Source organism: Channa argus, chromosome 5 (assembly GCF_033026475.1).
Source record: "Channa argus isolate prfri chromosome 5, Channa argus male v1.0, whole genome shotgun sequence".
NCBI lineage: Eukaryota > Metazoa > Chordata > Actinopteri > Anabantiformes > Channidae > Channa > Channa argus.
In genome coordinates this window covers 2,510,823-2,534,661 of record NC_090201.1, presented here as the reverse complement: position 1 = coordinate 2,534,661, position 23,839 = coordinate 2,510,823, and the positions used below count along the sequence as shown (strand labels likewise).

The following is a 23,839-nucleotide window of genomic DNA, read 5'->3' as shown; positions in this document are numbered from 1 at the left end:
CATTAGTGGTTAAAGTGGTGATTGTTTCTTGTTTTAGCAAATGTGTCTAATTTTCAAGCCAGTACTTTGAATGTTGAGGGTGGTCATTCTCTGAAATGGTTCATTTAATTTTGATTTGTAACATTAATTTTGTTATGCGAAGACAGGAAGTAGGTTTGTTGCATCCTCTCGGTTTTGACGTTGATCACCAGAAGGTGATCGAAAGAAAGGAGGGATGAAGAAGGGAGAGCAACATTAGAGCGAGCGAGAGAGAGAGAGAGAGAGAGAGAGAGAGAGAGAGAGGGGTTCGCCTGTCTCTGAATGCGTCTCGACCAAAATCTTCTAGCGGAAACCCACAGTCAGACAGTCGAACGGTAACAAAGCGGAGGAAACGAGCCCGGGTCGCTTCTTTCATCCGGTCTCGGCTTTTACCGACGTCGCGAGGAGCGGCTTCTCGCCACCTGCGCATCATCCGCGTCTCCGCATTGCCGCTGTCCGGGGAGCAGACTGCTGGAAGCTCCGCAAGGTAAACAAACCCACACCTCGCGCCGAACACCTGCATATTTTCCCTCGCTTTTTTTCCCCCCAACTACATTTTCCTGCTCGTATTTTAAGAAAACATATTACGGCAGATCAGATGCAGGTTTTGCTGGTGTTGAAGCTGGTTCGGTTCACCGGACTAATGCAGAATCAACGGGGATCCTGCTTATTAGTGTTTTTGACGCAATTATTAAAAGTGTGCAGTGGACAAACAGGCGGCACCAACAGTTAACGCCACAAACGCTTAGGCGGTGAACGGTGCGTCAAACTTTATTCTCGATCTAGTCATTTAATTTCCCCGTTGCATTTCCATAACCATACACACCTTTCAACGTGACTTAGGACTTTTGCTGCGTGTCTTCGTGTTTTCGGCTCAACCTACTGCCAGTAATGGTACTTAAACGTCAACTGGGCATCGTTTTATTCTACCTGTGGTTAAAATTAATCACCAGTAAATTAAGTGTTGCTTGCTCCATAGAATATGTATGCAACAATATGTGCAGCTCAGTGTTATTTTATATATATATATATATATATATATATATATATATATATATATATATATATATATATATATATATATATATATATATATATATATATATATATATATATGTATTCATGTTTTTAGGCTCCAAAGTTTCAGCAGAAATGATTGTATGTGGTTTAAATCCTGAAGAAGGTTTGAGCTGAAGGCTCATTTGGGGACTGAATCACTTTGAGCAGTGGCTTCCAAAAGGGGTCTTTGAGGGGGAGTAGAGCCTAGAGGTGCTGGACGAGAGGAGTACAGCAAAAGTGCAAATAATAATTTCCCAGTAAGCGAATTCAGCAGAGAGAATAAGAATGAGAGGCGGAGGAGGTGATGATTGAGTAGCAGTGGTTACTAAGGCTCCATACTTGTGAGCATATTTTTTTGTTTCATGAATGGTGCATGTTCCTCCGCAGTAACACTCATTTAGAAAAAAAGTTATATAAAATCATATTAAATAGTGAGACAATTTTATGATAATTATCATTTTAATAACGATGTACGTGTTTCCCCATTTACAAAGTACTATTGGGAGTTACACTGTCCTTTAATGTGTTATAATCCATTGGACGCACTGGCAGTTATAGGTCAGTGCTGTAGTGGTAGATTCCACTTACATAGACTGTGTGGATCTGTTTGGAAATTAACTTCTTGATCAGTAATTGATGTTGTGGAAGAGGACATATGCATTTCTTGGATAATATTAACTGAAACCTAAAATAGTTATCTTATTTCACACAATATAATATATTTACACTTGATTGTTGACAGCTCTTGGCGTTAGAGTGTGGTAATGTTATTCATGTAGAATATTGTTACCCTGCTACGGATTCTTGAGCAAGTTCAGCAAGTTAAGCTTTATATTTAAAGCAGAAGTGTTTGCTACTATACAAATGCTGTTACCATGTGCTGCAGTGGGAAGTTCACAGAAAATATAATGTGGAAGCTGCTGTTTTTTTTTTTAAATCAGATGTCAAAACTTGGAAAATGCTCCAGGTACTGAAGCTTATGCTTTATTTAATGTGAAATGCTGGTTGTCTGACTGGTTGAATTCACTTCTCTTGTCTTAACACTGGTGCAACTCCAGGATCAACATTTCCTAACATGGAGATCTTTTTGTGCATAAAATATTTCACACATTTATGTGATCATTTGTAGACTGGTGAGTTGTACAAATGAGCGTAAATTAAAGTCAAAAGAAACATAAATAACAGCCTTGAAGATGACGGTAACTCATATTGTATGAGGGAGTATTTATAATACTTTAGTGATGCAGATGGGACAATATGCTTTTCACTGTATATGATATAGTATTAAAATACAATATCTATTCATGATAAAATTGTTTTAACAATTAAATGTTTTTTTTTCTGTCAACATGAACTCAAAACAAAATAGAGCAATGGCTTTCGGCTTGTCCCTTATATGGATAAGTGGTCAGAATGTTCTGCACTTACATAGCACTTTTCTACCTATTGGCACTCAAAGCGCTTTACACTGCTTCTTATTCACCCATTCACACACACCGATGGGGGAGATGCTATGCAGCTGGCCAACACTCACCGGGAGCAACTAATTTGGGGTTCAGTGTCTTGCTCAAGGACATTTCCTCATGTGAGACCGGAGGAGCCGGATTGAACCAACAACTGCGAGATTGATGGACAACTGCTCTTCCTGCGCCACAGTCGCCACTGGAGAACATGTTCGGCACATTGATTTGGCATGAGATTTTACGCCAGACACCCTTCCTGCCCCAACCCTCCCATTTGTTTAATCCGGGCTCGGGTGGCCCTTGGTGGCTGGGTGGGGCCACGCCTGGTGGGGTGGGATTCGAACTCTGGCATTATTGATGAACAAAAACATCGCAAGAACGGCTGTTCTCTTTTTACACATTGCAGATATTTCAAAGACTATATTAGTACTATATTAGTATCACTACTACACTATTTTATATTATTTTCATTTATTTTTCCTATCGTCCAAAAACAAAAAAATTATCACATTTATTTGAATTTTTTCCATTTGCTGACAATGGCTTAATTTTATATTACAAAATAGCCATAGGTGGAGCAAAGTGCAAATGATATTTCTCAAAGCTCTAGTTCCACTACAGCTGGATTAACTTCATTCACAACATAATTCACAAACACAGATTCAAAAAGCCGAACAAGCTGCTAAAACGTAACACTGATAGAGATTTTAAAAAAGCCCCCACCAACACTAAGGCTCAATGTGATTCAATGTTAGCTCAGCTTGCCGTCTCCTGGTTCCCCGTCATCGTGTGCACCATTATCATAGAGGGCTGAGAAACACGAGAATTTGTTCTTAGTAAGTTCAGTTACAGCATAGTACATGTTTGTTTGTAGACATTTTTCTCTGGCAAATCCCAGAGATGAGAGAGTAGCTGTTTGCTTCACTTTAAATGAGATAGGAAAACACACTGGACATACATTTGTAAAATAACCACTTAGTCCTCACGTTATTTTTTTTTTCTCTTATAAAAGTAGAACACGATGTTGAAAACACGACGTGAAAACGTCCAATAACGTCTTCTTTGTTTTAAGACAATCTGGCAACCAGCAGCCGTTTCTTCACTACTGCCTCAGGAGGTCGGGAGGTCTAACTACACCAAGATGCACGACTGGTGACATAATGAAACTGCTCAATACGTATCAAACAAGAGACATTTCACTCTTATTTTTTGTATCGCAATACATCTTGATGTAATTTCCTGCTCCTTATGATCAATTACTTCTTCATCTACTGTATTATAATTAGCGGTTATATATTTTCTCATGTGAGATTTGATCACAGACAGGAGGCTTCAATGCAGTTTGTTCATTTTGAAACTGATATCAGCGGTATTTTAACCAAAATATATGAAAGAAAAGTGTTAGCCTAGGTAAAGCTAGGTAAGCCATGATCTCAGGCGGGTGAAAAAGGTAATATGAGCGTGAGTGTGTCTTAGCTTGAAGAGAGCTGAAAGTGTCTTTATGTTCCCTTAGTCCCTCATGCTTAAATTCACACCACAGTCGGGTTTCAGTTGCTCCATGTCTCTGTATTATGGCTACTATCGATCCACCAGTTGAACTGGCCAGGCTCCATGTGTGACGTGCTTTGAGCTGGAGGGGAACAGTAAAGCTTTCACTCAAACCTTCCTCATTCATAGAAAATTCCTGTCAGTGTGCTTTGCATGGTCAACAGTTCTTTGTGCTCTAATAATTGGTAAGATCATAGAGGTCAATCCCTGCATCTCAGAATCAGATGACCTTCAGCTCCCCACTGTGAGTGGTTGGACCTCTGAGCTACTCCACGCTGTCACATAGATGTAGAGAATCCCTTGTTCCTCTCAGACAAATCACCCTGATGGCTTATCTATGTCCACATCTGGAAGGGAAAATGGGAAATTCCAAAGCTTTTGCATTTGTCTTTTGTGCTTTTATAATAGTGAGATGACACGCATAGACATCTTGAAGACACAAGAGCAGCTTTGGGCCTGAAACTTCTGTGCCCAGTATGTAATTTCTTCGGTGCAGTTTCAGGTTATTGGAATGGTTACCACTGGGCCTTACGTCTAATAGGGAAGTGGTTACTAAAGGGTGGGTTACGCTTTGGACGGGACAAAGCTTCTATGCAGACCAGAAGTGTCTCCCAATAAAATAATATATTATTATAACAAGATTTTTCAAGAGGCACTGCATGGAAATCTCATCAAATATTCTTGGGTCTTACAGCTGCTGTGTCTTATCCAATTGATTGTGAGAGCAGGAGAGCGGACAAGCCAAGACAAGTAACATTACCGTAAAGATTCAGGAGCGGACAGACGTAATAAGGTTCACATTAGGACAAGGGCAAAGGCACCTACAGGTAAATGGATTCCACTTTCCTCTGAATCTACTCCTAAGTCTTAGGATCTAACACAAAGCATAAATAGTGACACAGCGAGTGAAAGATACAGGTGTGTTGTTCAAAGTTCAGGAACGTTAACATAGAAAGTGTTCAAATGCAAGGACCCCTTCACTCGACCTACAACAACCACGGCAAGGCCTGGAAACCTGCTGCGTTAACAAGCTAGATCAGACGAAATCTTTGCACCTACATCCAAGCAACAACATTAAAGACTCCTGCACACTAACTTAGTCTAGGTCATTAGTTTATGTGCTGCTGTACATATTTTTAACTTCAATTACAGATGCTTTGCCACCAGAGCTTTTAGATTGGAAGTATCTCACAGGAGGGGCATTGATGAATCTTTCAAAAAGATCACAGTTCCCAAACGAGCACATATGGGTCCTTTGTCAGTCCTTTCAACAAGTTGGTGACTCTTTCATGTCATAGCTCCCGTAGTGACCTCTGCAACCAGTCTGTTCGGCCAATGTGATAACCCCTTCTTCTAACAAGGCTCATGCTGTTATCTTAGCTTACACTTACTTCCAAATCTTACAGCCATAATCATTTAAATACCCAGGTCATAATTGGAACCATGATATGATACTCCTATATGATAAAATCACTCCTATATGATAAAATCCATCGATCAAATAAAATTCTATTTATATTAATATACCAAAAAATCCTAAATGACAAGTTTGACTCAAGAAATTTAATGGCATATTCAACAATGACACTCTTGTCCTTAAAACCAAAAATCAGATAAGAAAGAAATTCCCCATCCCCAAACCCCTTAATGGGTACGAAAAGACCCCGAAGACATTCATCAGTCATAAAAACTCTTAAGTTCCTGGTGTGAGTGTGAGTGTGAATGGTTGTCTTGTCTGTGTGGGTCTCTCTGTGTTGGCGCTGAGATAAACTGAGGACCTGTCCAGCGTGTACCCAACCTCTCAGCCAATGACATCTGGGATGTGCTTCAGCATGTCAACTTTGTCAATATAATAACAAAAAAACAATTTTTTAAATATAGTTAATTTCCAGCACTGCATGTTTTTTTTATTTTAAGTATTAACAAGAGACAAGACAGACGAGGTAGAGAGGCTGTCACAACAAGTGAGAAAAGTATATGACGACATTAAAATAATACTGTATTAATACAGTCTAAACATTTTTACAGAGGACTCATTTGTATGGATGTCAGGATGCTGCAGTGGCTGGATCCTTTCTGTGCTTTGTGTGCACTACTTTTCTCCCACAAACTAAACTAAAGACAAGCACATTCATTTGTGACTCTAAATTACCTGTAACTGTGAATGCGAGTGAGAATTGTTGTCTGTGTCTGTGTGTCACCTGAACAGGGCGCTTTGCCTCTCGCCTAGTGTCAACTGGGATTGGCACCAGCCCCAGTCCAGTCTCCAGCTAACAGATCAATGCACTGGTATAGTTTTGGTTTTAAAGATATTATTTTCTTCTACGTTACATGTCTTATGTTATGGCTGTGGTGAATTTGAGCTGCACTAGTGCTGTGGTTTCAGGAATGTTAGGTTCACAGTCAGCAGTCCACGACATTGGTCTAGATTGAAATATCTCCATGGCAACTGGATACATTGTTACATATATCTAGTACATTATCAAATAAATTAGACTGACTCCTGATGTACAGCAGGATGTAGCTATCTAAAAAATGTTTTTATTCAATTTGTCATTACAATTTGTTATAACTTTTTAAATATTTTTTTAAATATTAGACATACAGTATTTTCTTCTTTTCATTACCAGACATCAATGTATGCATTGTCATTATAACAGCACATCACTTTATCGTAAGTATAACACACTACTGCAATAATGTAGCCTAGTGCAGTTATTACTAGTGTATTTAACTTTTTCGAGTAGTAAAAAGTTAAGTAATAATAATAATACTACAGTTATTCTGTCCAAAAACAACTTGTTGAAATGTTACTTTTTTGCCGCAGCAGCAGAAATGAATTCAAAATCTGTCATTAACGTCACTTTTAGCGGCACCATGAGCAGGAAGCTGGCGTGGGTGATGGAAGTGCCTACATTCCGTAGGTAGAAATATCCCCATTACTTTGACTTTATCGCAGCGAAAGGTGATTATTGTGAAACATTTTTGTGAAATCTAAATTGTGTGCAGGGTGGTAAGATTCTTTCAACTGCTTTCCACTACAACATGATCTGACAATCTCTTGAAGCTCTTATTGAGACAGCACAACAATGAAAAGTTAGTGGAGATACTGTACACACAAACAAATACGAGCCCTCTGTGGCCAGAGAGGATGGTACCCCTTCCAATGCTAAACAACAAAAACTGAACTTTAACAATTGGCAGCAGATACAACAAGCTGTTGTGTCTTTCAGACCCTAACCCTTTAGAAACGTAGTATAAGGAGTAATGCAAAAGGTTACTTTTGACAGGGAATAATAAGGAAAGTAATAATATTAATTTTGAAAATGGTAATGAGTAATTTATTACTTTTTGGTGTAAAGACCCCAACGGTGGTTATTAATGTGTACAGCGTTCTCATATAGTTAGATCATCTGCACATGCACTACATCGTCAGTAAAATTATGGCAATTCAAATAACCTTGGATAATACAGTATATTGCCAAAAGTATTCGCTCACCCATCCAAATAAATGAATTCAGGTGCACAACGCAAGGTCCATAAAGTCATGGATGAGTGAGTTTGGTGTGGAAGAACTTGACTGGCCTGCACAGAGTCCTGGCCTCAAGCCGATAGAACACCTTTGCGATGAATTAGGGCGAAGACTGTAGCTATGCTGTAAGTTTAATAGTATCACATGTCAGTCTGGTGATTTATTTTATTGCTTGCTTTACATGAGATTAAATGTAGAGATTCCCCACAATGATAATTAAATAATTGTGGTTTCATTTCTTGCCTTTCTAAAAAAAAAATAATTAACTGTAAGTGAATCAGAGGAGATTAGTTGAGGAAATTTGAATATATTTAAATTTCTATTCCAAAATAACCTTTGAATAACCTCCTTAAAACTACTGCATTGTGGATTTTGAATTGTGGATTCTACAGAGTGTCCTTTACTTGTTTTTGTCTGCTCTGCTCTTGTGATTTGATGAATATTTGATTGGTTGATAGCTTAAAAGCTTCATCTCCTGCCATGTACTTCTTTGTGCTATGGTCTACGCACAAACACACACACACACACACACACACACACACACACACACACACACTGTATTTTCTACAGCCCTTTGCCTTGTTTGCCTCGTACATTTACTGCCTGCTTGAACTCCTGAACATCTGCGTTGAGTGGCTGCAGACTAGGCTTAACCAGAAACAACAGCCCCAAAACAATAAGACAAGATAGAATGTGAGGTGTGTGGACATTCCTAAACTCACCTTCCTGTCTGACTTCAAAGAGCAGGGCATCAGCACACTGGCATGAAGTCATATCACCAGACACAAAATCACACTCAGCTGATGTGAGGATGATGTCAAAGAAAAAAGATTTTTAAATTGTCTGATTGTTTTTATGTCAGGTCATCAAAAAGACATTGATATTCCCTTAAAGACTGCTGTGTCCATTTATTGTTGTACAACCCCAATTCAGAATAGGCTGGGATGATAGGTAAAATGTAAATAAAGCCAGAGTGCAATGATTTCCAAATCTCATCAACCCAGATTTTATTCACAACAGAACTTAAACAACATATCAGATGTTGAAACTGGGTCATTTTACCATCTCATGGAAAATATTAGCTTATTTTAAATTTGACAGCAGCAACTCATCTCAAAAAAAGTTGTAAGAGGGATCACCCTCTTACAACTTTTACCATTACCATTTTGTAGCATCCCCTCTTCTTTTTGGAAGTGTCTGGGAAGTGAGGAGACCAGTTTCTTGAGTTTTAGGAGAGGAATGATGTCACATTCCTGTCGGATGCAGGATTCTACCTGCACCAGATGTTTTCTATTCGTAAAAGGTCTGGACTGCAGGCAGGCCAGTTCAGCACCCAAACCCTTCTCCTGATATGTTGTTTATGTTCTATTGTGAATAAAATATGAGTTGATGAGATTTGCAAATCATTGCATTCTGGTTTTATTTACGTTTTACACATCCTGCCATGCCGTTGTGATGGATGCACCATTTTGCATCAGACCATTTTAAATGAGAACATGGCAGATTTGGTGCACAGAGATTCCTCCCGTTTCTCTGAATCTTTTGATGTTATTATTTTCTGTAGATGGTGTGATCTTCAAAGTCTTGACAATTTTTAATTGAGGAAATTTTTTTGAAATTGTTTCACAATTTTTATATGCAGTTTGTCGCAGATTGGTGATAATAAAATAATAATAATTCATTTTATTTATAAAGCACTTTACATTTGCTAACAAATCTCAAAGTGCTACACAAGCGGATTAAAACCAAGAATAAAACATAATAAGCATGTAAAGCCTAAAAACATATAAAACATAGAATAACAGCATTAAAGTAAAAAGTAATGATCACTTTAAAATGATTTTCTAATTGAAAAAGTCTTTAACTGTTTTTTGAAACAGTCCACAGTCTGTGGTGCCCTCAGGTTCTCAGGCAGAGCGTTCCATAGCTGTGGAGCAGCTGCTGAGAAGGTTCGGTCCCCCATTGTATGGAGTTTGGGTCTGGGGGGGTAGAGGCGATAGGTGTTGGTGGAACAGAGGTGTCTAGTTGTAGATTGCAGTGTGAGGAGTTCCTTAAGATACTGTGGGCCATTTCCATGGATGCACTGGTAGGTAAGTAGACAGACTTTATAATCAATGCGAAGGTGGATGGGGAGCCAGTGAAGTGTCCGGAGGACAGGAGTGATGGGTTGGTGTTTCCGCACTCTCATAAGGATCCTGGCAGCGCTGCTTTGAACATATTGGAGCTTTTGAAGGCTCCTGCCGGAGATTCCAATGAGAAGTGCATTGCAGTAGTCCAGCCTGGAGGAGACAAAAGCGTGGACCAGCCTTTCGGCGTCACAGAGGGACAGAAAGGGGCAGAGTTTGGCTATGTTTCTGAGATGAAAAAATGCATTTTGTGTTGGACATGTGTTTCGAATGACAGGTGGGGGTCGAACTTGACCCCCAGGTTGCTAACAGAGTTGGGGGGGGTAATGGTGTGACCAGAAAAGGAGATACAATTAATGGGTGAGGACTGAAGCTGATGGGTGGTGCCAACTAGAAGGGCTTCGGTTTTGATGCTGTTTAGCTGAAGGAGGTTCTCTGTCATCCTTAATGTCCTCCAGGCAACAGGTGAGAGTTGATGGAAGTGAACCTCTGCATTATTCATTTGAGGGCTCTGCATCTCTGAAATGCTCCTTTTATACCCAGTCTTGTTACTGACCTGTTGCCAATTAAACTAATTAGTTGTCAAATGCTCCTCCATTAGTTTTTTTATTGCAGCAATTACTTTTCCAGCCTTTTGCCCCCCTTCCAACTTTTTTGAGATGTGTTGCTGCCATCAAATTTAAAATGAGCTAATATTTTCCACAAAATGGTAACATTTCTTAGTTTCTAGTAGCCAATATGTCGATATCGATTGTGAAATAAGTTTGGTTTGATGAGATTTGCAAATCATTGCATTGTTGTCATTTACATTTTACACATCGTCCCAACTTTTTGGAATTTGGGTTGTAGTTTTCCTTTTGCCATTATAGAATTGTGAGTATTTCAGTCATGTTTTGAGCAGAATGATAAGGTTGCTAAAAGACCTGCTGGTTTACTCATGTAAACTAAGTCCCCAGTCCCACTGGGGACTTAGTTTGACACTGTTAGTGTGACACTGTTAGTCTCACACGTTGTCACTAGAGAAGTGTTGGTGTGTGTTGGGATGTGTTTTTGAGTATTAAACATTTTAATTTAAACTTTGTATTACCACTGCCATGCAGGTGTGACTCCATGCTTGTGTTGAACTGGAAAATGTTGGGGCTGTATATAAAAGTCATCCAACAGCCTGAGTCCAAATTAAAAGCCAGTGAAGCGTTGTGTGTTGGGACATGCTGCAGACTGCTAATAGGACAGCAACACTGCACTGCACAACTAATCCACTGAGAATACAGGCCGGGGCTGACAAGTGAGTTGTTGTTAAAAGAAGTTTAGTGAAGTCCCACTCACGACTCGTAACTTGAAGTTAACAGTACTGCGTCGCTAATTCATGCGGTGTGTTACAGCCAATATGTCAACATATCATGTAAATGAATAACACTATTTTATGACTATCATGAACTAAACTTTAAGGGGTGTCACAATACCAGAAATATTATAGTCAGTACTGTATTTCCTCTCAAAAAACATATTTTATCATACTATAATAGCTGCAGTCCAAAATTTCGGGCATGTTGTGCTGTGTTTAAACCCCCGATGACTAAGTACAGCAGACTCTGATTTTGTGCTGCTCTGATGACAAAAAAAAAAGAGTTTTTTTCTCACAGTTTACGCATATGATGTATTTTGGCGCAGAAGACATAAGCATAAGACTTCATGTTGAACTAAATGTTCCCCAAGGCAGAGAACAGCAGGCTCTTTTGCTTAATTTTGTGACACTTTATGTGTAAATATACAGCTCTGAGGAGAGAAAGACCAATCTGGAAGATGAGGCACATTTTTACCAACGCTGTATGAGTCCTTTAACAGAACTGAGCTGTTCAGTGAAGATTTTACATTTTCCGAAGAAGAAATAAAAAAGTAGCTGTTCTTATCAAGTTGATTGGAACAGGGAGAGGTTGCAATTACAATCTACCGCCTCTGAATCAACAGTGAGTAACAGGCAGCTTTACACACATACTGACAGGAGCTTTGGCTATTTTTACTTGCATGCTAATGGCCCTATAATGATTGTTATAATGAACCATCCAGGACTGGATTTAAACATCAGATCCTGTTTACAATAAGCTGCTGAGGCTGAGGAGCGTGGATAAGGTAGCAGCAATATTCCTAAACACATAATCCTCTTTACTTTGCCTTAAGCTTTGCTGAAACCTAATTTTTCTATTATGCGAATATTTGCCTTCAAAACTCCACATTCTCTCGCTTCTGGAGCGATCGTGAAGTTAACTTACTTCCTATAATGGAAAAGAAAGTATCAGTTGCGGTTTTAGGCAAATATTATGGAATTTTCAGAAGATAGGAAATTATGAGGCCAAGAAATTCAGAAATAGTTTTACAAAATATGTTAAGTCCAAAAAATTAGCTTGTATCTGAGGGGTCAGTTTGTGGCTACAGAGGGATCTACCCATGTGGGGCTATTCAACCAATACCGAACCAGATCCATTTGGGAACCACTGGTGCATCCATCCTGAAGTGAACCAATTTATTTCAACTGAAGACCAGTGAAAATAGGCAAAATGGTGCATATCATATTATTTCTTTAATAGGAGTTTAAATGGAGCCTTCATGTTTCTACCGCAGTTAAGCTGATATCAATTATGGAAACTGAAAGGAGGGACAACCAGGAATCACACTTGTCCTCCATGTTGCTTCTTTTTCATTGGTGTTCAATGGCCAGTGGCACCACTTCTGAGATTGGAGTGTGCTTATTTTCCCCATTTGGATCTGTCTCTAATATGGTTGTTCCTGGTTGTTAAACGACCTATTTTTGGTCAAAATGCTCAGAATTTGATTTGCAATTAAGAATAGAATTGTTTGTGAAGCCTCACCAGTCATCAACTGAGTGTAACAGAACTTCAATTGTTGCAATAAAAATTATTTTCACACCACTCTTACTCACCACAGATGGTTATAGCAACTTCTACAATGAAAGAGAAGGTAGAATATGAAAAAGAAAATGTATACTATGCAAAGATGAGTCACATTTTCTGCCAGATTGAAAAAATTAATCTGCATTCATCATAGTGATTTACTGTAAACTCAAGGTTCTCATTTACTGGGTGCAGTTTCAGAATCCTGACATAAAGGCCTCATTTTGTGTCTCCGTTTACCACAGGGTAAGCGTAATTTGAGTGTAGGTATGGAACATGGATTCCTGGTGGGATAAAATAACTTAAATAGTCATTTCTTTTTCAACAGTGTGTCAGCATATATTCTCTGTCTCTGCAGTCGCAGCTCTTCCCATAATCACAACAGGATGCTTGATCTTGTGGAGAAAATATATTTTCAGCAGCAGTGCAGCTCAGTGCTATGAACGCGGTGTCTGTCTGCGCCGCAGTGTAAGTCTTTTTCATAACCTGTTGACAAGTCTTTGTGCATCATCTATTCTCATCTTTGCATGCCTTTATAGTTCTTTAGGTTAGTTCTGATTTCCGCTCTGTGAGGTTTCACCCACTTTTTTTACCAATCTGTTAAATGTTGGTGAAAGGTTTGCTTGCTGTTTGCATTTGGGCAACAAGTAAAACATATGATTTCACAGATTTAAAGGTAAAGTGAGTTTTGAGAAATAGAAGAGTAGTGAGAGGCAGAAAATGTGATTCTAATGTTTTTTTCTTACACTTGTCACGCTACCTAATTTAAATCGGAATTTTTAAAATTGATTTAATTGTATTCTGTATTAAGGTTTCGTCAGGTGTTTGTGTTAAAACTACAAACAACAAACCATTTGAGTAATCTGACATAACAGTATAGTGTTTTAAAATTTTTGCTGAAGCACGTTGCAGTCATACTTGAAAGACGGGATATAATCCTATATGTAATTTCACAATATTGCGATTAAAAAATGTTGTGGACCTTTGACAGTATTTACAGTAAAAGGGATATTACAGAGTTTTTGTTGTTTTTGTAGGCAGAGTTTAGACAGGACACAGTCTTAGTAGTTGTAACAGAGAAGCAACAGCTTAATATTATTCTTCACATAATATTCTGTACACACTTTTAACCTTGTGTTTCGAGCAGGTTTGAAGCCACAGCTGCCACACAATGTTAAGTCTGCCAAAAACTGAACAACTTAGTGTATTTGCCACACCTGGGTTAACAACAACAGTCGCTGCAGCACTACATGACACAGACACTGGACTTAGTGATGATGACACAGATAAAATAAGCAGCATTTTTTTTTTTTTATGACTCTATTCTGTCCTCTGAATTTCGGCAGCTTGGAATCAAACAGAAACTTCAACAGTGAAGGCGTCAGCGTTGTCACGGTTACAAATTATGACTTAAATGGTATGAGTGTGTGTTTATGTGTAAGTGTTTCATTGTGATTCTACAGTCTGAACACTGGACACATTAACAGACGACCGGACACTGACCTTTCTCCTAAATTCATTCTTTAGTCTCTGATTGCGGCCTTTTCCACATCGTGGCTCCCAGCTGTGTTTTTGATTGGCCATGGAACAGTTTGTATTTTTTAACATTTTTGCATTTTTATTCAGTAAAAACTATTAATGCACACAGTTATATGTGCTCAAAACATTTAGTACGTCACTGAGACTGTACAAAGTATGTAACTGACCTATTAGTGTCTAACCTTTTATCTCCATAATGACACAGGTAGCTTTCACATTACACAGACTTCCTTATTTTCATGACTGATTCTTTATTGGCTCTGTTTTTATGGCTTCACCAATACTGGAATTTTCAGGCACCTGCTGATATATAGTATGAAAGATATATAATAATTGTTGCAGAGACATGCACTGGAGGACATTTTAAACTTTAAAAAGTTACCAAATACAGTATAGATGCGAGAAACATTGGGTTCACATTTTCACAGTCGGGACTCAGTGGACTCCATATCTCGTGGTACTGGTTATGTGCAGTGTGACAGATGAGTAGGGAGAGCTGTTTCTCCACAGGGACCCTGGCGGCGCCGATGCCTGACTCTGTAAGTCACGGTGTCTGGGTTGGGATGTCAGGAAAGCCCGGAATGGATGGCTGGGGTAACTCATCTATTTTATCATTTTCTGGTTGCCTGTTTGGCGACATGGGCACTCAGATATAAACAAGATCATGTGAGGGAGTATTACAATAAAGTAGTGGGAAAAGTCCACTTTGGGACTATGAATTATGTCTGTGCTGTCATGATTATTGTGCAGTATTAGTAGCGTATTGGTTTGGGTATGCTGTATAAAATGTAAATAGCTTGTTCGTTGTTCGTTCCTGGATAAAGTTATTTTATGCTTAAAATTAAGGCAAAAAGGGTCAAGAGTAGAAACCACATCCAGCATGTTTGTGATTGCCTGTTGATGATGTGATTGTAGGTACATGAGATAGATGTGTCCAAACATGCACTCGGTTGAAAGATTCATTTATAGAAAGAGCACTTTGTGCACCAGCATATTTCTAATGACTGTGGTCAGGCGTTCATGTATCTCTGACGAGGTTCTTCTCTCTAGGCACTCAAGTTTTTTTTTTAAAGGGATATTCATACCTGGAAATTGAGCCTGACTTGAGGTTAAACCTGGTTTCCTCAGTTGTACACCTGTGGTTGACAGCCTGCTGTTCCAGCAATTATGAGGCTGGTATTAAATGTGACCTTTGAAATGTTACTGCATCATGTAGCTGTCAGAGTAAGTGTTCTTTGCCTGATTTAATTTAAATTATCTTCGTCTCTGCCAAGAAAGGGTCTGGTTGTCTAGTTTTAATCTGATGTTGGTGCATTTCAGGTAGAATTTCAATGTGATTGTTGGGTCCAAACTTTTACCTATAATCCATGTCAGAATTTATGTATTGCCTCTTTGATACTGATTAAAGTAAACTATATCAACTTGGTGTGAGGTAGAGAGGGGAGAGTATTTGTCAGCCAAGTTATGTCAAGTGACCATGAAATGAGTGGGTTCCATAGTGCCCCCTACTGTGTGTGTGTGTGTGTGTGTGTGTGTGTGTGTGTGTGTGTGTGTGTGTGTGTGCGCGTGTGTTCCACGTCAGTAAATGGTTCTCTGTTTTAACAGGCAAAGGGGCAAATACTGGAGTTCTCACAGACCCACTATTGTTCTCTTATATCACACACACACGTAATAGATGTGACTCTCACTCAGTCACAGTCTGCATGAAGTCATCCTGCTCTCAGATGCCACAGTCCCCTTTCTGAGGGGGATGTATGATCCACTCAAACCTGCAGGTGAATCTGGATATTTAAGTGCAGAAGTGAAGTAAAGTGAACAGTTAGTTCAGTTCAGTTAGTTTAAACATGATTGCTCATTTTTCTGTCCATGAAATGTCACGGTAATTGTGTTTTCTCAGCATGTGGTCAGCCATTTATTGCCCAACTTAATGCCTATGTGGTGGTCAGGTGGTGCATGCTGATGTGTAGGAGTTACTCAGGAGAACTAATTGGTCCAGAAGTATTTTTCACTTTTTATGGTTCCTTTAACAAGATGCACAGGAGTGGCTTTATTTTATCTAAATACTTTCCCAGAGCAGTAATTAGTCTTTTTAATACTAAGACTAATTATAACATTTGATACTATGTTACTGGTTAGTGATCCTAATCAGTTATTGCAGTTTAACAATGACATGATAAAAGAGGTTAGAATATGTGCAAGACTGCAGTGTTCCATGGCTCTGTCTTTTAAAATGTATTTGTTTTTTCTACTTCAAACTCACCTCATGACAGGATTTACCTATCAATTTGAGATATCGGTCAGTGGCATCAAATTTTTATAATAAACACCCAGATATTTCTTTATTAAATAATGCAGGGCCTCACACTGTCAGGGTTTTGGTTAAGGGATGGACCCAAGAGAGGAGACAGTGCGAGGGATGAACAAAATAAGGGTTTATTTAACAGATACTAAAATGGTGAACAGAAGTCGCTCCTAACAGGAAGATACTAGAGCCCGGAATCAGTACAGAATTTACCAAAATAAATACAGCTAAGACTCAGGCACAAGTTAGACAAGGAAATTAACGAACAAACAAAGGCTACTAAATGAACAAGGGACAGACAAATGTTAAACTACTAAAGCATATAAACACGAGGGTAAGGCTAAGGAGACTATTGAACAAAGGAACACACGTAATAATGATTAAAGTAAAACAAAGCACAACCTAAAACACACTGGAAGGGTAAGATTCCAAAGTAACAGAGGTGGGGGAGCACATAAACACACGAACTAAGGGGAGGCAGACATGAACAAACTAAGCATAAAGTTCTGGCAAACTAAGAACACACAAGCAAACCTAAACGTGAAAAAAACCAGGATCAACACGAGGGGAGAAAACTAGAGACTAGGCCAAACACTGATTTAAACAAAGGCAACCCTAAAACACAAAAACCTGGGAGGAACTGGCGGGGAAAACAGGACTAAAACAAGAAACACTGATTGAGAACTAAAAGCAAACCAAAGACCACATGACACAGATGCACAGAGTCCCAGAAAAATGTCCAAGAAACTAGAGTCCTGAATGCAAGAGTCCATGAAACATACATACAGATGTGGGGTTGTTGAAGGTAATAATGACAACAGGGACACTAGACAGGGACCACATTAAAGGGGAATGATGGGAAGACACAACTTAAATAGAGGAGGGAACAGGTGCAAACAATGAGGGACAAAAAGCTAAAAAAAAAGCTGGGCAAAAAGAACCAGGGACAGGAAGTAAGGAGAAGGGGCCACAAAATAAAAGTTCAAAGACAGGAAGTGCAGAGAGATCCTGACACACGCACTCACACCTGTTTGTCATCCCAGTGATTGAAACACCTGACTCCCCTTCATATAAGTAGATAAAGCTAGAGGTTAACATGCTTTTGGTCATATTAGTTACACTCACACAAACACGATTGGATCATTTTCTACAATAAATAAATAAATAAATAGGAAAATGTAATTTACTTATCTTGTTTGTTTAATCGGCTTTCCCTTATCTAGTTTCAGGACTTAATTAATTTATGCTGAAATAAAGAAAAGAACGGTTCAAAAAATTTCAAGTTCCACCGTAAGTGTCCTTCATGTTGTTAAACATAGAAAATTAAAAGTTATACTGAAATTATTGGATGACCATCTAACAGCAGTGTTTGTTTAGACTTGTGTCCAAGATTCTATCCAAAATGTAACTTTGAACATGTCAGTGCTAGGGCTGCTCAATTATGGCAAAAATCATAACTCCAATTCAAAAAAAGGGGACAGAGTAATGTTTAACATTGTGCAGCATCCCCTCTTCTTTTGTCTGTAACTGTCTGTAAATGTCCAGGAAGTGAGGAGACCATTTTCTGGAGTTTTAGGAGAGGAATGTTGTTACACTGCTCAAGAGTCCTGGGCTTTTGATTTTTCACTTCATGATGCACCAAATGTTTTCTATTGGTCAAAAGTCTGGACTGCAGGCAGCCCAGTTCAGCACCTGGACTCGTCTGCTGCAAAGCCATGATGTTGTGATGGATGCAGTATGTGGTTTCTCATTGTCTTGTTGAAATATGCAAGGTCTTCACTGAAAGAGTCTTTATCTGGATGGGAGCATATGTGGCTCTAAAACCTCTATGTACTTTTCAGCATTGATGGAGCCTTTCCAGGTGTGTAAGCTGCCCACACCATAGGCACTAATGAACCCCCACACCATCAGAGATACAGGCTTTTAAACTGCAGATAAAAAGCTGGGTGGTCCCTTTCCTACTTAGTCTGCAAAACAGGGAATCCATGCTGTACAAAAACAATTTCAAATTTTGATTCATTAGACCATAGAACAGTTTTCCATTTTATCTCAGAACATGGTTCAAACATGGTGTTTCTGGATTGTGTTCACTTATGGCTTCTTCTTTGCATGATACAGCTTTAACTTACATTTGTGAATTGCGCAGCAAACTGTGTTCACAGATGGTTATTTCTGGAAAGGTTCCTGAGCCCATACAGTGATGTCTAGTAGAGAATCTTGCCTGTTTTTAATGCAGTGCCATCTGGGGGCCTAAAGATCACGAGCACCCAGTTTTGACCTTTCGCCTTGTCCCTACTCACAGAGATTCCTCTGGATTCTCTGAATCTTTTGATGATAATATATACAGTAGATTGAGGGATCTTCAAAGTCTTTATTCATAAAAAAACAACAACATTCTTTTATGAATAAAAAAAAAATTATTTTGAGGAACATTCTCTGAAATAGTTTTGTTTTTAGACGCAGTTTGTCTCAGGTTGGTGATCTCAAAATAAACTACAATAGAAATAAAATAAGAAGCTATGTACAAGTGTGAGTGAGTGTCCAATGGGAGGTAGAACAACTTGAAAAAGTGAGAGTGACTGTCAGTGAGATGGTGGGATTTGGGCATTGAGCAGCAGGCTGACCGCAGTGGAGAAGAAAATGTTCTTGTGGCATGAGGTCCTGGTCTTGATGGATCAGCCCTTCCCCTCTTGCCAGACAGTTTGTGTCTGGGATGAGATGAGAGGGGTCGGCTGCAATCCTGGCTGCCCTTCTTCGAGTCCTGGAGACGTACAGCTCCTGGAGAGATGGCAGCTAATAACCTTCTGTCATGGCAAAAGTGACAATATCTGGTCTTAGACACCTTTCCATCAGACCTCAGCAGAGTGGATGACGTGCTTCAGCTTGGCTTTGTCCCTGGCCACGGCTGCAGGAAAGCAGACGGTGATGGAGGATGATAATAATAATAATAATAGTTTATTTTATTTATTAAGCACTTTACGTTTGTCGACACATCTTAAAGTGCTACAAAAGCAGAAAAGCAAGAATAAAAAATATTTTAGGCATAGAAACCATAGAAAACATAAAATAACAAAAGAAAACGTAATGATCACTTTAAAATGCTTTTCTGAAGAGAAACTTCTCGCAGAGCGTTCCAGAGCCATGTAGTGGCTGCTGAGAAAGCTCAATCCCTCATTGTGTGGAGTTTGGTTCGGTAGGGGTAGAGGCGATAAGTGTTGGTGGAACAAAGTTGTCTTGTTGTAGATTGTGATGTGAGGAGTTCTTTAAGATATTGTGGGGCATTTCCACGGATGCACTGGTGGGTAAGTACACAGAGTTTATATTCAACCCGAAGGTGGATGGGGAGCCAGAGAAATGACCGGAGAACAGGACGGATGTGCTCATGCCTCATAAGGATCCTGGCACCACTGTTTTAAATGCATTAGAGCTATTGAAGGCACGTGCCAGAGATCCAAATAAGAAGTGCATTGCAGTAGTCCAGCCTGGAGGAGACAAAGGCGTGGACCAGCCTTTCAGAGTCGTATAGATAGAGTGTGTGTGTGTGTGTGTGTGTGTGTGTGGGGGGGGGGGGCTATGTTTTTTCGGAGGTGTTCGACATGTGTTTCGATTGACAAGTTGGGGTCAAACTTGACCCCCAGGTTGTTAGCAGAGTTGGAGAGGGTCATGATGTGGACAGAAAAGTAAATACAGTTAATGGGGGGTTTCATTCTCTGTATGATAACCTCAAATTCCTTCACTGTAGTGACTGTATTTGACTCCTGTAAACCCGCCTCTGTCAGAGATGAGATCAATGAGGGTGGTGTCATCTGCAAACTTCAGGTGTTTGACAGACTGGTGACCAGATGTGCAGCTGTTGGTATACAGAATAACAGAGGAGAAAGAATGCAGCCTTGGATCCAGTGCTGATGGTCATCGAGTCAGAGACATACGTCCTCAGCCTCACAAACTGCCATCAATGTTGATGATCCTCACCTTTTTAGGGGCTGGTACAATGGCTGACGTCTTACTGCAGGCTGGCACATGGCAGATCTACAGCAAGGTGTTAAAAATGTCTGTGATCACTGGAGACAACTGATTGGCACAGTGCTCCAGGGTGGAAGGGGAGACAGAGTCTGGGCCCGTGGCTTTCTGGGGGTTCAGCCTTTTAAACAGTCTATTCACATCTCCCTCTTTGATGGTGAGAGGTGTTGGGGGAGAGGGGGACACTGAGGTGTGAATCTGTGTGGGTCATCCACGTGTGGCAGTGGAGGTGGGCAGCTGCTGATCAGTAGTTGGTGGGGGGGGACCAGGTCTGTCTCATTGTTTTTCAATGCAGCAGTAGAACCCATTCAGGCCGTTGGCCAGGCACTGGTCCTTAACAGAGTTTGGGGGGGGGGGGTCTAGGCTTGTAGTTAATGATTGGGTTCAGCCCTTTCCAGACAGAGGCAGAGTTTTTGGCTGAGAGTTGCTGTTCCATTCTCTCACCATGTGCCGATTTAGCTCTGCTCACCTCCTTGCTAAACCTGTACTTAGCCTGTCTGTATTTTTCTTTGTCTCCATTTCTGAATGGAGCCTTTTTCTCGCACCTCGGCCGTCTGAGATTAGCTGTGAACCAGGGTTTGTCATTGCTATAACTCATCCTGGTGCTTGATGGAATGACACTGTCCTCACAGAAGTTAATGTAGGATGTCACGGTGTCCTTATACTCATCCAGACTGTTAGTGGCAGACGTAAAAACATCCCACTTCATACATTCCAAACCCGCCTGAAGGTCCTCCAGTGCCTCAATGGTCCACGCTGTGCCTCACGCACATTGCCTTGTGGCAGAATGTAAACCTAAACAAGTACACCTGAGCGCTTACCTCTTCTGCGGGGCCTCACTTTGTTGCGCGCCTCCTTGATCAAAACAGCAAGTAAATCCGCGGTAGAGGCCAGTAAGGTCGGAAATAAATCCACAGGGGCAGTAGCTCTGATGTCGATGAGTTCTTCCTTGGAGTAAGGGCCACCAGAACTGTGGTAAAAAACTAAATTCAAACACAAAACAACACAAAGTAGAGCGCAACAAAACACCGAGGCCGCCATCCGTGGTGCCATCATAGGGAAAATTTCTGCTTAAGGGTCCAAACCAGGACCAAAGGCTACTGTCGACTAACAATCATGATTGTAACTTTTGTTCTTTCACTCTATTGATTCTTCTTCTGTGGAAATGGAACTGTCCCAACTGTGTGACGCGAACAGGCTTAGCCAGCAGGTGAACCGGCTTGTTATTTAGAATCTTTGAACAAAACATGCTGCAGCCTGTTGGTGGAAGAGTTTTATCTTTTAGTGAGAGTTAATAGAGCACTGGATTGGGTTTATAACACAAGACAGAACAATAGCATAATTGCAAAACAATAATCATTTTAATTGTTTTGTGTTTATTATCATTGGAAGCCATAATTGTAATCAAAATTCAATTAACTGCACAGCCTTGTTTAAATAACAAGCTTGTTGTATTTGGCAATGTTCATACAACCAACAACAACATAACATTGAAAGTCATTGGCAATAACCGATTCATTTAACTAACTTGGCCACATGCAGGAACCTGTTGTACAGGACATTTAAGAAAATGTTACAATTTTCCACCAATTTTTTTAATACTTCATACTTTGTTTAAACAAAATTCACCAGTGCTCCAGATGTGTCATAGCTTTTCTCAAGTCTATGACACATCTAGAAAGATATTCCCCACAGGTGGAAAACACCTACAAAAATTAACAACAAACGGTCCAGGGTGTATCAAGCCTCTCAGCAAGTGGCAACTGGGCTATAGTCCATCATCACACTCAGTAAGAAGGCTCTCAGTCCTGTCACTGCCTCCAACTCTTCATTTCGGTCTCTGTCCAGTATCATCCAGTGACTTTAATTAGTTCTAACATCTGCCAGTGTAACATAGACTACTGTAGCTGCAATATTTGTTACTGTAATAGCTCATTGATTGTAATTCTTTGTTCATTTGTTGACTTCTGACAGCAGGCTTGAATGACCCGGTGTCATTTTTCTGTCGGAAAAGAGCAGTTTAGAGAATCCAACCTGGAACGCTTATAAGAACAAATCCTTAGTTTATGATATACAAACATGTTCTAGATTATGGCCATTAATGTCATCGCCTTATTATATGACATGCAAACACCATTATCTTGTGTGCGTTGAATGATACTAGATACAAACTACCTTGTTTAAAGCAACTGAACTGGGCATCCAGTCATTTTCACACTGTGCCTAAACAGCATCAAATATTGAAAATCAAATAATCCTAAATAGTATTCTTCAGGGTCACTCACACTAAAGACGAAATCGTCACTCATAACAAGTCATCTTATTTGACAAATAAAAAAATGAAATCAGTGCAGGATCACTCAGGAAGGTAGGGTCAGTGATGCTAAAGGCTAGACTAAGGTCGAGCAGCAGTCTCTTGACTCAGCGCCATCAATAATACATTAGATTAAACAATGCATTGAAGGATGGCTGACTGCCACATATTTATGCACAGAGATCACAGTCAGATCCTTTTATATGCAACAGCCTCTTTTAAAGCAAAACGTCAGAAGAAATAAGATAAGAAAGAAGCTACTGTAAGCGACCTGGTGGGTTCCTATCAAAACGCGAGGAGTAGCACTGTAAACTACGGTAAAATTATCGTACGGTAAAAAATACCGTTACATTTTTAATTATGAATAAAATGGGCAGCATGGTGGTCGAGAAGTTGGTGCTGCTGCCTCAAAGCTAGAAGGTCCCCAGTTTGAATCCTGGCTGGCCTTTCTGTGCGGATGTGTCAGGGTACGTACACCAAGTACTCTGGTTTCCTCCCACAGTCCAAAGACTTGCTTGTTAAGTTAACTGAGGACTCTAAATCACCTGTAGGTTTAAATGTAACTGGTTTTCTGTCTGTGTATGTCTCTCTGTGATGTGAAACCCCAACTCTCACCCAATGACAGCTGGATAGGCTTCAGGCCCCCCGGGACCCTGAACAAACAAAAATTGAGTATTCATGTGGGGACAAAGCAGACAAAACAGAGAGACAGAGTGCTACATGAAATAATGAGTGTGTTAAATGGACATAGGGTTGTCGGAGAATACTACTGAGTTTGCTGCAATTGGAGTTGCAGCCCTTGAAATTACAGTCTTGCAGACCCTGGTGCAGGTCAATGTTTAATTCCTTAAATGTGGAATCCGCACTGTACCAGATGGATGAAACCAAATGAAAGCACTGTTGTATCAGAGTGTTGTCTGAGCTCAAGCTTAAGAAAAAAAGAAAAAGAAAAACAACAAAGGACAGGTGGTCTCTTTGCTGTCTCCTGGAGGCCTTCAAGTGGAATATT

At 39.9% G+C, this 23,839-nt stretch overlaps 1 protein-coding gene across 3 annotated transcripts in view; it reads left to right on the top strand.

Annotated features, from left to right (window-relative positions):
- The first annotated feature begins 204 nt into the window (after positions 1 to 204).
- The window catches only part of cntn2 (contactin 2), a 74,163-nt gene continuing 50,528 nt past the window's right edge, over positions 205 to 23,839 (top strand). For all 3 annotated transcript variants that reach the window (XM_067503822.1, XM_067503820.1, XM_067503821.1), the window contains exon 1: positions 205 to 505. The gene's annotated coding sequence lies outside the window, so the exon portion shown is untranslated. The remainder of the gene's footprint in view (positions 506 to 23,839) is intronic.